This window comes from Haliotis asinina, chromosome 7 (genome assembly GCF_037392515.1).
Source record: "Haliotis asinina isolate JCU_RB_2024 chromosome 7, JCU_Hal_asi_v2, whole genome shotgun sequence".
Classification (NCBI taxonomy): domain Eukaryota; kingdom Metazoa; phylum Mollusca; class Gastropoda; order Lepetellida; family Haliotidae; genus Haliotis; species Haliotis asinina.
In genome coordinates this window covers 60,051,824-60,065,951 of record NC_090286.1, presented here as the reverse complement: position 1 = coordinate 60,065,951, position 14,128 = coordinate 60,051,824, and positions in this window count along the sequence as shown.

The window sequence follows — 14,128 nt, the reverse complement described above, 5'->3', positions numbered from 1 at the left end:
TGGGGTTCAAGATAGTTCACTTATACGTGTTTGTGTGTGGCTGCTGGAACTACTCCGGGTTTACGCTGGTTCTGCTGTTCCTCTGATGTAACACACCCAGGTCTGACTCAGTGTACTCACGATTAGTTAGACTAAGGCTTAGTCTTCGAATGTATATACCTTTGATAGTAAGAATAACCCATTTGAACAGAAAAGGAACCCCAGACAGATTTTAACCTGATGGGATCTAGACTTGCATCCTTTAGGGCTTTACCACTGCAGGGAGAGCTATGTGGTTCAGGGCCTAGATTTTCGAAGCTCTCTCAGCGCTAAGACAGTCGTAAGTTAATGTTAACGTATGGCGCCTACGACTATCTCAGTGCTAAGAGAGCTTCGAAAATCTAGACCCATGAAGACACACTAAGGGTCAGTCGACAAGTGTCTTAGTGCCGAGTGACCGGGCCTAGATTCTCACAGCTCTCGTAGCGCTAATATGGTGATACATGAACATTAATTTACGACTATCTTAGCGCTAAGGGATCTCCGAAAATCTAGGCCCTGGCAAGGAGGACAAGTGTCATCCTTGGGTATAACACGGTCGGGAGATCGAACATCAGGTCTATCCAGGCAGACACCTAACCACTGAGCCAAGGAGGCGATCGCCACACTAGATGAGAGAACTAATCAAGCAAACGGGCAAATTCATTAGCTGTCATGTGACTGGTTTCACTGGTGCCATGGTGCAAAGCTTGATGTATTATTCATCAAGGATCAGCCCCGTATTCTGTCAACCAATTATAACAGTGTGAATATGGACATAATGTTCCTGGCGCGGTCTGCTAGCACCAGTGTTAAGATCACTGTCGGTGTAGCATAAATTAAAGTATCTTAATAATGCCGTAACTCTTTCTTTGGCCTTATATATACACACACAGAGAGATAGACAGATGGATAGACATATAGTTTTGTTTGTGGGATGGGGTGGGGTGGAACCATGATTCTTGCGGGAAGTGAGACCATCGAATATCACACCCTGTTAAGGGACGGTGATGTCCTGACCCGAGTGGTTAAAGCGTTCGTGAATAACGCCGAAGGCAAGAGTTAGATTCCTCACGTGGGCACAATGTGTGAAGCCCATTTCTGGTGTCCCCCGCCGTGATATTGCCGGAATATTGCTAAAAGCGGCGTAAAACTCAACTCACATGCTCTGTTAACGAATGAGAGATGGGTCTAAGTAAATACTTCTCGCTGTGCAAAATAGTGCCTCTTGCCTCAAAATTGTGCCAGGATCCGTTGGGAGAAGTCTTATAACAGCACCACACTGATAGAAACGACACGTGATTCCCCCGACTTGTATCACTCTGGATTTAGCACCCACCCAAACGAGTGAGCGAGTAGGTGTCTTTTTCCTCTTTTCGCAGTTTCCTTGCAATCCCACGGTGGGGAATAACAACATTATAACCATGTTTGAAATGGAACCCGTACCCTCGGCATGGCAAGCGAGGGCTTTAAGCGCTAAGCTTCCCCGTCCTCTCGTCCTATATAATACGTTCCTGTTCAGAGGAGTTAAACTCAACTACCTAACAAAGCGGGGTGTTCTAATGATGCCATGACTAGAAGAAGATGATTAGTAGAGCATTAATCTAGTCAGTTTACGTGATATTTCATTCTAAAGTAGTCTGGTGTTTTAGGCACATTTCTCAAGAAGAACTTATGTAATGTAATCAGGAGAGGTCAATGGCCGACAGTTACTTAACATCACCTTCACGTGTTTTCACTTGTCCGCCTGTTGCGGCGGGGGAATGTGTGAAGGCGTGTGATTACCTTCGTTACCCCGCCCTGACCCCCACACTGAAAGATCCCCCAGATTGAATAGATAGACCACGTGCAGTTTTTGTTTACCTGATAAACCTGTCAGATATACTACCACTTGTGCAGACTGCACAGGCAGTACACATGTTCTAACTCACTTCATGTAATTGTGATTGACAACGCTAGGTTTGAATGTTTGGTTGTATTTATGATTCTCGAAGTTCAGTCATGCTGTTCAACTGCTTGTATCCAACTACGAGAGCCTGGGTCTTTACCTGCGTTTATTACCCAACTGTGAAACGTAGCCAATGTCATATATATCACATGCGTACATGAGCACATCTCACGTTTGCCTAGCAACAATTGTTCCCGTATTTCGTCCTCTGTGCCATCATTAAACAATCAAACGTCACGTCAAAGAAGAGGGCCGTCACACATCCTTACAGAGTTTTACTGCGCAAATGTACATGAACAGAATGGTAATAAAGAAAATACACTCGGACAAGGGTGTCATATGACTTATACGAAACACATGTAAAGTTCTGTAAAGCCATCGCTCTAGCTCGGACACTGCAAAATTTCACACTCGTTTCGTGCAAGTCGTATGACAATACGCTCTTGCTCGTGTAATAATCTCTGTATAGCTATGTGCAGTTATAGGTGCCAGTATCTACAATCTAATTAATTCATCAGTGTGGGTTTGTTTGTTTCTTTACTTGTATACAGAGAGTCGGCCTGGAGAACTTTCGTGATTTGATTTGATGGATGTACCATTGTTACCTTGACCTGCATGAACGGTATCTAACCACTCCTGAGACAGTGCATGTCTCGGTGCAGCTTGTATGTTAATTGTAACTTGCGTCATTCAATCTCAGGATGAGTGAGTGAGTCGGGTTTGACGTCCCTTTCAACCCTACGGGACAAGTTACCGAGGTGATGCGCAGGGGACTGACACATTGTACAGCCTTGAACCCCGAGTATGAAACATAACTGGTAACAGGGATTTAAATTGGCTATTATGGGCTTCTGGAATGCTGCATCGTGGGGTTTAAGACGACAAAACAGCCTTGCAAAGAACTGTAATGCCGGCACTGGCACACATAGACACACACAAATACAGGAAGAAAAAACACACAAACACGTGCACGAGCGCAGACACACATGTGCGCATGGTAAAACGATAATGTTAAACCCGATCTCTTTGTCCAAGGACAGTTCAGGCATAAGTGAATAACTGTTAAAGCACCTCTTTATCGTTTAGTAAGTCCTGATTTTATCACTGTATTCCTCAAGTGATTGTACAAGTAAGTGTTATAACTGTGATTTCATACCCGCAAATCTAAGTGTAGGTAGGTTTGGTCATGTAAGTGGTTTAACCTCCAAAATTATACATTTATTCAAATCGCTTCTCTTTTACACTGAAAAAATAACGAGAAGAGACCGCCATTTACAACATCAATGAAGCAATCTTCTCTTCACAACGATTGAAATGGCTGGCGTTTTGCAGGTTGCTCTCCCAGCTGTCATATTTCAACGTGCATTTAAAGTGTATCATGACAGTCCCATAGAAAATTAGATTGTCATTTAGTGAGCGTTTCTTAATGACTCTTTGGGGGATCATAAAAGCAGCTGACAGTCGTAACATAAATAAAGTAGGTCATGCCGCGAACGTTCACATCGCAATCTTCTCATAATACAATGGAAGCGAAACGCTTTCTGTTCAGAAAAAAACAGGTGCATTTCAAGTATAATTACCAAGCTGAAATCCTTTGATGTCATCTTCTGTTGCAGAGCAGCCTCCAAAGCATTGCATAAAACTATGTCACGATGTCCATCTCTGGAGGCTCACACCCTTGCACTCACGCTCGCTCGCTCGCTCACTCACTCACTCACTCACTCTCAGCCATTCACTCATTCTGTACATGATTTATGACAATCGTAGCGACTGCTTCATATAAACGGGTGTGACATATTATACACACATTTTTGTGGAATATCGCGGTGACTGTGCGGGTTAGGCAGCTGACTTTATGTGCTGGTGATTAAGTGCCTGAAAGTGTGGGTTCGAATTCCGAATGGGACTAAACTAAGAAAAGTACTAGAATGTGTAGTTTGCTAAAACAGTGCAATCCCAAGCATAACATATGTTATATAGGATACGAGATTCAGCTGTGAAGACTACGTCAGCTATAGATGACCAAATGCCCTGAAGAGTTTAATGAGTTAAAGCAACCGTCTGGGAGGATGGGACCATGTCAGCTGAAGTCGGAATGAACCGGTTACGGGAGAAATAGTACAAGAAATTTGCCATTAGCTTCCATAACGTTGAGTTCCTTCGGTAATTCACAAAAAGCCTAATCTTTTAAAAGCAGAGAATGGCTTTTTGATGGTGCAGTCATGATAAATTAGATCGATTAATCTAGAGAAATAATTACAGGAGCTTATAACTTCATTACCATGTCGAGAATCTGCTTAATGCAATTATCTATACAATGTGAGGTGAAAGGGCAACGGGCAATCATGAGACATCACCGTCAAACATAATACAACTCAATAACATCGTTCATTCACCGCTGTGCTAAAAAGTGTTTCCAGTTTGAAGCAGTGAATTCACAGTGGACATGATAGAAGATGGCTCTATAGACTTACAAGGAACTAGGAACATTGATGTTCTCGTTAACAAACATGGTCACGTGTGTCATGTATGACATACGTGTGGTCACGTGTGTTAGAGACACGTTCTCTAACGTAAGGGGCTTTGCTGACATCTCAAGTATACAAGGTCACGGCTGTTAGACTGTTTGTAATACAAGATGCTTGTTGATTAGATGTTCACTGAAAGCGGCTTTGAAAAACTCATATTCCTTGAATGATTAAGTGAATGCTCCGTAACGAATCATGCCACACAAATGTTTACAAAACGCGATATGATATTGATTCGCGAACAGAATTAATCTATTTAATGATCTTGTGTGGGGAATGTCGAAATAAAATTTGATAAAATTGTATCTTCCTTTCGTCTGATTCGGTTTGATATGCTCTGAATGGTATCGGTTTGTATGCTGCACAGCTATGTGATCCCAGAAGTGATACAGTAGTGCGCTGCACTTTTGTAGAATGTCACGACCGGACTGCCAAGAATACTCTTAAGTGATTGGTTTTCGAAGTAGACATAGAAACATAGACATAGAAACAAGACGACCAATAAATCCGTCCTGCAACACATGTTCACATTGAAGAGTATTATCCTGGATCCGTCACAAATCCTTCAACTCTGGGCTATATCGCTGCTACACTAATGCACTTGGCGACTCCGATAATAAGCTTATCTCAGACCTTAAGGAAAGATAACCTATTCATTTTCCATATTGATCTGATAAATATTTGAATTAGATGAAGCAGCCTTATTTAATCATTAGGCGCCAGATGGGGAACGGTTGGTATCGCCATTTACTACCACGCTGCAGGGAGGCGTTATTGGCTGGGTCAGACACCTCATCCGTATGAGGTCATTCAGACCACAGAGACACGAACATGGATGGAACTGTACGGGTGTGTGAAGACGGTCTTCACGAGGTCAAGGTTAACGCCTTAGGCTGTCTACCCACTGAGGCAAAGATCAACCAGCATTATGAATTTTGGATTTCTGAAAAGGAAACCCGTTGTAGTTGACTCATTTGGGAGCTTGGTGCGTTTGGTTCAAGTCGGGAACACACATAAAAGGGGTGATGGAGAGTTAGCGTTTTGATCTTTCACAATCAATTATGTCTTTCAGACAGTGACGATGACATTATATTACACACATCCTATAATACCACACGGGCAGGCAGAGTTAGCTCGTGAAGACTCGGAATGAACTCTCCCTACATGTAGCCCACATCGTTCACTCAGTGTCCTGTGAATTTCACTCGCTTCATTTCATTTCTAAAATGATCCACTAGCAATATGCAGTACAATAGCTTAACAAGTGTTTAGACATCACGAAGCGACAGTTGCCGTGTTGCGGTTTGCTGTAACATATCCTACCCCGTCATTGCCTTAACAAACAATATCCATCTTGTACGTCTGAAGTTGTGAACAAACCCGCTACAGAACCATATCAATGTCCATAGCAGCGAGTTCATCAACACAGGACAATATCACGTGTATTCAGAGCATACAGGTTAATACATGCTAAGGCTCCCATGACCTACACACTGGCCATAACAAATCGGATAAATACACTGAGTACCCTAGAACATTAAACTGTCGTTAGAGACCGGGTAAACAGAGAACATATAAACTATTCGTAACATCGGGCTTAAACATTTTGATGACATCAGAAGCAGACAACCAGTTGCGGAGAGTATACATACTCTTCGGCCTTTATTTGCCCGTAAGAGAGCGCCTGCAATCCCTTGAATATGTCGATATGCATCTTGGAGACATCTTAAACATATTTTCATTCATATTTGGACCAAAATTCAGCTAAAAGGCATTTTGCCAGATACTTGAATGTAGGAACATTTTTGAGCATCCATCATGTGACATGTCCATTGAATCCAACTTCCGCCAACATTTACAAAATCGATGACTGTTGTTACTGTCATGCACCCAGCTTTCACCATCTTCAGTGGGCTGTGTAACCTGATGCGGGAGGGAGGGGGGTGTTCCTACTATCTATACTTACATGCTATTTTGACAACGGGAAACCATCACGTTAAAAATGGCATTACTTATACACCAGCCATTTGACATTTCAACCCCCCACTTCCAGTGAAGCAGGATACGATCTGCAGCCCACTTGACGTTCTCTGCCGCTTATTGTTGCAGGTGATCTCAGGTGTATTTGGATTCACCTGTCGTACAGGTGTAAAACGTTTCAGGTAACTCGTCTTACCTTGCTCCATGTGTGTAGCTTGTTTCCGAAATCGAAAAAACAACAATCTCAAGAGGAGTCAAGTCTTGTTCACTTGGAATGTGTACATGAATCCGACAGTGAGCGACACTGCCATGTTACACAAGCGTCAGGTGAACATGTAGTGTTATGTCAACAGGTACAGAGTTAGGTATGCTATGCAACATATCCTGTCAACAGTAACTATCGATTGAGCTCACAGAGCGTGATATGAATATTTCTATGGTCGGGTTGGGGGTATTTTCATAATAATAAATTGAATTCGATATTTAAATATACCACAGAGCGAAATATTACCAATTGCATGAAGGATTTCTTTAATTAATTTTTTATTGCATTTCTGTTTAATGTAGGTATTTATACAATTAATCGTGGTTATTAAAGTGTAGAAATATAAATGTACTGGATGAATTATATTTATCACGAGTTTTTGATAGAGAGATATATGGCATATTATGGTGTATATGGTGTACAAGCGTCACGCCACATAGCTGAGACTTAGGGTATGTATGGATCTGGAGAAATACCAGGGTATCCTGATTTCACCCTTCGTTTGATCCCTCCTCCACCTGTATCTAACTGTAGACTGAATGACGATCGAGCGGTGGTGGTTTTAAGGGCTAAGGCAAGCTAAACTGGTGGTGGTTTCAAGGGATAGAGGAAGATAACACAGTGTTGGTTTCAAGAGGCAGAGCAAAGATAAACTGGCGGTAGTTTCAATGAGTAAAGGAAAATAAAACGGTGGGGATTTCAACGGGTAAAGCAAATTAAAGTGGCGGTCCACGGCAATGATAACCTGATGGACACTGGACTGAAACTTAAGTTTCCACCTAGAATCCAGTGAGTTTCCGTTCTTTCACACTGAGTTTCGCAGTAACGGAAACCTACAACTACCCACTTTCTAAGGGTTTCCGCGCGGTATCCGTTACCCATACTCCAAGAGGTTTCCACAGGGTTTCAGTTACCAACCATCCGACATAGTTTCAGCATAGTTACAATTTCTAGTTTCCATTTTAGTTTCACGGGTTTTCATGTGCGTTTCATGGAAACAATTCTAAACGTTATTTATTTCAACTATAAGCTCTGGTAAAAAGCAACATAAACAATTTAGTATATTGCCTGTATCTAACTGTAGAATGAATGAAGAAAAGCGGTGGTGGTTTAGGGGCTAAAGCAAGATAAAGCGGTGGTGGTTTTCAGGGGTACGGTTCATTTTAAGGCCAATACTGACAATATGATTACCGTTGAACTGGACACTTCTAAACACCGTGGTGTGTTCAATCACTGAATATATTGTTCCGATAGATTCTGCAGTGGGTAATGGGAGGTAGAGTGTTGTCAAAACCTAATTGTCTACCCGCTGTCAAGACTGGAAGAAATGGCAAGAGCACTGCTGTGGAGTTTGGTAAGCAAACATTTATAATTTTATGCAAATTGTTTGAGTTTCGTATGATACGGCTGGAACAAATAAGCTTAATTTTCTTTTTGTCCGTCTAGAATTGTCATCACAGATACTATTTTGCCTTATAACTGCATCACACGGAATCTGAGGCCTAACTTTCTACTGTTCATGTTATAGAATATTATATGAGCAAATATTAACTAGTATACTACTCAAATATGATGGAACCAAATGGAGGCAATTCTGTTTTTATAGTCACTAGTTCCAATTTGCTTGCCGAGATGACAGCTGGCTTTCAGAGAAGGTATTACGTCATTCCCAATGGTTTAACATATGCTTAAAATGCGACCCGTCATACGTGTTTGTCATCACTTGCAAGTTGTGGCTACATTAAGTGTGAGGTAGCATTGAGGTATACGCGATTGCGTTCATATCAAATGTGATACCTAGTGCTCGCGTTGCAACAGGAATCCACTTCCGGTGGCAATCAGGAAAGCTGCCCTAGTCTGCCCGGAAATCAAGTATTGATCGGATTTTAGAATGAGGAAATCAAGAATGCTATCCCACCACTTTTCACCAAGGTTTAAGTCCCAAAACGACGCTACACCGTCTTGGCCGTAATTGTAACAAATATACCTCCATGTGACGAGAGTCAAGGGTACCATATCACACATGGACTTGGTCGTAATTGGTCCTGCAATGCTTAGATGGAAAGTGGACCTTCCGTCGTTCTACCAGATTCAATATTCCAGTATCGCCGAGAGAGCACAAATTATTATCTGTGTACCAAAGAAGGTATATGTAAATCAGAGCGTAACACCTCGCAAGTTCAAATCAAATGAATGGGCATGATATTCACGCCATTCTTGTTTGCATGCGGGTTTTTCTTTTAATATGCAAGCTGTAACACAACATTGTGTTGGTGTTGATCTGTGAGCATGGGCATCTGAACAATGGCCTAGTTTCTGAAAAATCCTTATGGTACCAATATACCTGGCAGGAACTTATAGTTTCTTCTGGATATCCAGAAACTGAAATTTGAAACAAACAAGAACAAGTTCGGAATGATAATCTTTTTGATGAAGCGGAAATGTTATTCTGGTATTGGTATCTGGACTTGGAGTAGAAATCTGATGAGTAGATTTCATTAATGAAATTTTGTCATTTAGCTTTCCAAAGTGTGTAGTGTAGTATTTCCACATTTGGTCGCAGCGCCTGATATTACATATGTTCTATTGACAGAGAAATCTTTTAACGCAAATCAATTGTATCAATATACGCCATCTATGTACATAATGAGTTAATTCATCGAGAAAGATGTAACAGTTGATGTCGATGTGGATGAGCCGGGTTCAGGGACGTAGGTGAAGGTATAAATGTAGTTGTGGGTTCTTCCCTCTGTTATTATTGAGCAACAACATCAAGACACAATGAACGATTTGGTGTGCGTGAAGAGGTGAAGGTGCAGATATAGGTGTGTGTGTGTGAAGGTGCAGCAGGTGTTCGTGAAGTGCGTAGTGGTAAAGGTGAAGATATAGAGGTGTGTGTGTGTGTGTGTGTGTGTGTGTGTGTGTGTGTGTGTGTGTGTGTGTGTGTGTGTGTGAAGGAGTAGAAGGTGTAGGTGAAGCTGTAGATATAGAGGTGTGTGTAGATATAGGCATGTGTGAAGGTGTACAAGATGCACATATAGGCAAGTTTGAAGGTGTAGGTGAAGGCGTATTTGTTGGTGTGTGATTTATATCCAGTCTGCTGTATATGGTAGTGTTATTACCTATTAAATGCCGAAGTGTGTATCCTTCCAAGTGGACTATGCTAGGAATCTCAGCAGTGTTTATTGCCCCGGCGCCGAAATCATTGAGCAACATTATTTCAGCATCTCAGCAGACTACAAATAATCTAATATGTTCATAAAGTCTCGGATCATCAGTGAACCACTCTACCATCTGGCTAGTTCGTGTAAACAGGGGGATTCGGAAATATGTCTGTTGTGATCAATGTTTTGTTTCCACATTACCGTACAACCCTGTTTATCTGTTCATCGTATAAACATTGTGTACTTGAATAAACAGCAGGGAGATACTTCCCTCACAGCGGTAACTAATGACCCTAGCATCTTTTCGTGCATGGGTCTGAGATTGGATGATATCTAGGAAGTGAAGTTTATAATTGAAAGTTAAAAATGGGGCTAATTCCACTTGGGCAGATTATGTAACATACATGTGACTCGTTTGGCAGAACGATCTGGGATAGTCGTCTATTGATATTCAAGTCTGAAATACTCTTGTTTACTACAGCTTGGTGTATACTACTGAATGAATGTGTGAGTATGGCTTATGTTAACGCTGTGTTAACTGTATTCCAGCAATACCAGAAACGGGCTGCACACCTCGTATGTCACTGGTTTGTCAGTCGAAAACTTACAATGCTACCATAGGGTGGTCAGGCTCACTGACTTGGTTGACACGTCATCGTATCCCCTTTGCGTAGATCGATGCTCGTGTTGTTGACCTCTGGATATTCTGGTCCAGACTCGATTATATACAGACCACCGCCATATAGATGGAATATTGCTGAGTGAGACGTAAAACTAAACTCACCACCTCGTACAGAATATGATTCACGCATTCTGTGCAACACCACCTCTGATGCATTTATCCAAACATCAATCTCAAGCAGACAATGGACACATGCTCGACATTCGGGTTCCATCAGCCGATGGTGACACAGGCAATGGTTGTATAGTCTTCAACTACGTACATGACAGAAATAGCAGCTTAACCGCTCTCTGTATGTCAATCAATTTGTAGGCGACGACTTCAATGTTGTTGACGTCATGTTGTAAAGGCCGTTACTGTTGTAACCATGTCTGCGGGCAATGGACAAAGATGCGCTTGACGCGATGTTACAGCAAGTCCGTTGGTATAAAGGATCTGATCACACGACCGTCAGAAGTCGTGAACAACCAACTTGTTCTCAGATGGGGCTCACATAGTTAGTCCTGTACTAAAATGAACAGTTTCAGTGATAATGGCTGTAGTACCACTTTGAAACATATCAGCATGTGAACGTGTTCACTACAGTCTTCTTCGATCTGCTTCTTTCTGACTTACAAGGCTAATGGCTATTTACTTGAGAAGAGTATAGATTGTATTGGAGGCAGTGGAAGCCTGGCACGCAGCCGTTGTTGGACTGGTTCTCCGCTGTTATCAAAACTGACTGAAGAAATGGAATGCATATACAGACAAGCAGAAACTGGGTGGACAAGTTACCATTACAGTAAAGTAATTATAGGTAAAAATAGGTAATGTTCAAAGCAGTTCGTATTTGAGAACTATGGATACTTCGAGACTCCAATGTCATGTATATTGTCTGCCATAGATTATATGTCTGGACATAATCTCCACCACGAAGGCAAATACCATTGCAGATGAGATCGCCAAACACCCCCTAACAACCGTCATGAAGGCAAGAAACGGTGTAATAAATTAGATCTTGTGTCTCTTAATTCAAATACACGAAAACATTCTTCACACATGACGACTTATGTCTTCCGTTGCTATCACATGGCAAGTAGATTGTAGAATGCACATACACATATGCCATAGGCAAGTGACCTGCAGCATTTATCCAAAATGACACATTAAAAGACGTGATTGATTACAAGGTGTTTCAAGTGAGATCGAACTACCTTTCACAGGTGCTGCACATACAATCATGTGTCCTTGACCGACTGTCTGGTACTGTCATCTAGTACCACTGTTTTACACACTAATGGCCTCTCTGTAGGCAAAGTAGTCTTTTCATCCAACATCCAGATATTTCCTACTGTCAAAATGATGTTCTCATATATACCAGAGTTTCCATTTCTACATGACCATTGTTAACGTCAATATTAGAACAGCGACTCTGCTGATGGGTGTACTTAGTGTTATTAGCTGGTAGCAAATATCATTGACGACAAAACACGTTTGAGTCAACATGAAAACGATCTTCAACAAAAGAAGTTATCAAATATGATCGATATGACAATACTCGAACACCGTGGTAGTACTCTTTGGGTTGGAGTTATGTTCGATTTCAACTTCCGGAAAGAAAGATATGCTTGGCTATTCTTGTGGACAGTTCGAAACAATCCTGAATTTTGAGCCAGCGTACTTGGAAAAGTATGTGATTAATATGCCGTGAATATATCTTAAATCTGATAAATGATCTGATACCCTCTCTGTTGTTTGTCGATAGCTTTAAACATACCAAGAACGTACATTTGCATAGCTTGTGTTAATAGTGTAATTACTTAATATAAATACTAGTGTTCATTTGTTTGTTCACACCATCATTTTTTTCCTTCGTGTGGTCATGTATTTCACACACACGGGTATATGTAAAGTAAATAACTTCAACGACTGTTTCTCTTTTTTTAGCCTTCTACGCCTGTTAAGTGTGACACTGTCCTATCCTATCGTCACTATATGACGTGGATACTGCGGATATGCCCTCTTTCTCTCTCTCTCTCTCTCTCTCTCTCTCTCTCTCTCTCTCTCTCTCTCTGTGTGTGTGTGTGTGTGTGTGTGTGTGTGTGTGTGTGTGTGTGTGTGTTAGTCCATGTAGATCAGAGTGACTTTAGTTTTACGTCATGTTTAACAATTTTATAGAAATATCAGGGCCGGCGATACAAGGGCTTCTCATATTATACCCTTGTGGGGAATCGAACCTTGGCCTTCGCCGTGACAAGAGAACGCTTTACCCACTGGGCTATCCCACCGCCCCGAGTCGATCAGACGTTTGTTTCGTCGTATAATGCGATATCATACATTTATTTCACATACGGTTGAGCACGTTCTTAAACTTCCTAGTAAAGTGTTTCTGCTGATCAAGATCTCAACGAAAGTAAACTTTGTTATGTATTAATCACCATTTATTGCCTTCGATTAGAATGAATATGACATTTCTAGATTCGAAGAAAGTGTACTTCAAATATCAAAAAGACTTGTAACTTCAAATCGATATAGAGTCTCCATTATTTCACCCAAAAGCAGACTGTCCACGATGTACAACTAACTGAAATAGAGAACATTCCGACCTGTATGCCAGTATTTATAGATGATTTAACAAAAACAGCATAGTTTGCATAAATCAGTTAATTATGGCCGAGTGCAACTGGTTTAGCCAAATAGAAATCGTCCGAGTTAATATTTCGAGACGAAGCAAACCAGCACTGTAGTGTACGAATGGCGATAACGGCAATAGGGACGAATCCACCTTCACCATTAAGTATAAAGTCCCACTACCCCTCACTGCAGCCATAGATCTTCTATGTTGCAGAGGACTGTTCCGGGTGCAGGATGTCCCCACCACATTCAGGCCTAAAATGACAAGGCTGTAACAAACTATTCCCAAGTATAAATTTCCAACCCCGCCTTTTTACAGATAGCAAGGACAAATAGTGGACAACACCAAAGTACATCACATCAACTCCTCATCACTACAATGACTTAAAGAAAGTGGTTAAATGCAACATGTGTTCTGTTGCTCAGCACAATACAAATTCTAGGATTTGGAAGTCGCCGCGGTGAATAAGCGAGTTCAATTTGAACTGAATTTGCTTGCTGGTAATCAGATGCCTTATTCCGAGAGCGTGTGTTCGAATCCCGAATGGGACACAACCCACGGAAATATTACAACCTATACTTTGCAGAGAAGTGTATCTCCAAATATAACACAGTTGCATTTAACAACCTTGCCATGACACCTGTCCAATGATAAATGCCGCTCTGGTAGCCTATAATGATAGACTCCTCACACAGCCTGATTATCACCATCTGAGCGATTTTAGTAGTAGACTAAACACGGGAAAACATTTCTCACAACGACAATGTACTCACTACATCTCACAAAGACAAAGAACATCATAGTAGACAATTACTGGGATATAAGGACTTCATAAAGCATTTATTTCATTTGTACCTTTACAGCAAAACGATCGATGTACCATTATTAATTTATCACTGACGAGTATGCTCTATTCAGCTCCGACTCTA